This window comes from Trichechus manatus, unplaced genomic scaffold, assembly GCF_000243295.1.
Source record: "Trichechus manatus latirostris isolate Lorelei unplaced genomic scaffold, TriManLat1.0 scaffold00294, whole genome shotgun sequence".
NCBI lineage: Eukaryota > Metazoa > Chordata > Mammalia > Sirenia > Trichechidae > Trichechus > Trichechus manatus.
This window is the reverse complement of record NW_004444230.1, coordinates 1,272,766-1,274,790: the sequence shown is the minus strand read 5'-3', so window position 1 is coordinate 1,274,790 and position 2,025 is coordinate 1,272,766.

Below are 2,025 nucleotides of genomic sequence, written 5' to 3'. Positions count from 1 at the left end.
CTGGCATTTGTTGGGACAATGACAAGGCCCTGCCCTGATCAGTTGCTGGGAGTCTGGGCTGGGGATGGGAGGTAAATAAAGGAATCCTCCCTACCACTCCCCATGCTCTGCTTCTGCAGAACAGGGTAGGGACACAATTCTGTTTCCCCTTGTTCCTTTCTGCCCTGGGGCTGACATGTGTCTATCTGGTCAGTGGGGGTCCCCCACCCTCCTAGAAGTTCCCTGCCCAGACAGGGAAAGTGGGTCAGGAGACTGGCTCCCTGGCCACCCCGGCAGTATCAGAGACCACCAGTATCACGGACTCAGCAACATACCTTGTATTCAAATGGTTCAGGGAATTGCTGGGTGCTGTAATCCCATCTTGGAAACTCAAAAGCACTTCATGAAAACAAAGCCTTCCAAAAGTCCTGCAAATAAAGAAAACTGTTTGACTTGTTTGCTTCCATGTGTCCCACTGAATTTGATCACAAGAGTTTTGTTTTGTTGAGGATTATTTTATATATATTCACAGCCCAGGGAACATACATCGGAAAATCCAGAGGCCCTAAGAACACAGGTAGGGCCTCCAGTTAGGAACTATTACAAAGGGGATACTTTGAGTAAACCCTCTCCCTCAATTTTTTGCCTCAACATGACTATTTGCTGTGGCTTTTGAATTTTGTTTCTTTTATATTTACTCAAGGCTTCCATAAAGGCTGACAGAAGATCCCTTGGAAAATCCCAGTCTGGCTTAGTCATGCTGAGGGGAACAGAGAGAAGGGATTTGGTTTTGTTCATGTTTGGGCCTGAGAGAAGGGAGAATGGCATGGCCTTGAGGCTGAGGGGGCTGGCGACAGCACAGATGGATATGAGACCCCAGGGGCAGAAAAATTCTGAGAAATGAAAGTCACAGAGATTATGAGTCATAAATTTTCCGTGGCTCAGAAAGTCAATGGAGGCCACCTGTCCCAATGCCCTCACTCTTCCATTGTCACTCCATTTGTCCACACATGAAGTCCTTTGGTGAGGAAACTGAGTCCCAGAGACAAGAAATAACCAGAATGGGGTCTCATTGTTCACTTGTGGCTACTTGCTTCCCAAAAAGAGTCCCTGGATGGTGCAAATAGTTAACATGCTCACTGCTGACAGAAAGGTAGGAGTTTCAAGTCCACCCAGAGTCATCTCGTAAGAGAGATCTAACAATCTAATTCCAAATAATCAGCCACTGAAAACCCTATGGAACACAGCTCTACTTTGACACACATGGGGTTGCCATGAGTCGGAGTCAACTCAGCAGCAACTAGGGGCTTCCCAAAGAGAATCTCCAGAGCTTTTCTGCTTATGAGAGGTGTTCATCTCTTCACTCAGCAGATTCTCTATGGTTGTTTTAGGTGGCCTGGGGCAATGAGAATAGACTTGGGTATTAGAACAATCCAGATTCTCCATAATCTCTCTGAGCGTCTCTGAAATAAGTAATAAATAAATAATGATGAGGATGATGGTGACAATGATGATCACAGTTGCTATCAATGGAGCACACTCATCAGGCACAGAGTGCTCAGCTGGGGAGGCGGGATCTGTACCAGTGAAGGGGTGTGATGGGCACACATGGAGATCTGTTGAAGCAGTTACATGGTCCAGCCCTGGTGGTTACTCAGAGAAGACAGATGCTGAGAGTTTGACAAGTGATGTTCCCGAACTCTATTGAAGCTTTTATAGACCAGAATGGATACCACTCTCCAAATTGTCTTCTAGGGATTTATCCAGAACACAAATGGTGGGCAGTTCTTGGCCATTAGGGTCCCATTCCCCAACACAAGACTAGAAAAGGTAAATATGGAGAGAAGGTGTACTTAATGGTGACCTTCAGGATATGGTCCAGTGTCCTCACTGAGCAAGTCTTCCATGACTTGCCCCCTCCCCTGCCAACCCATGCTTATCTCAGCACAACACTGCACAACAGCCCCTTCACATTCTACACAACAGCCCCAGAAAACATTTTTCAATTCCTCAATTGCAGATCCAGTTCCCCCTGCCCAGAACATC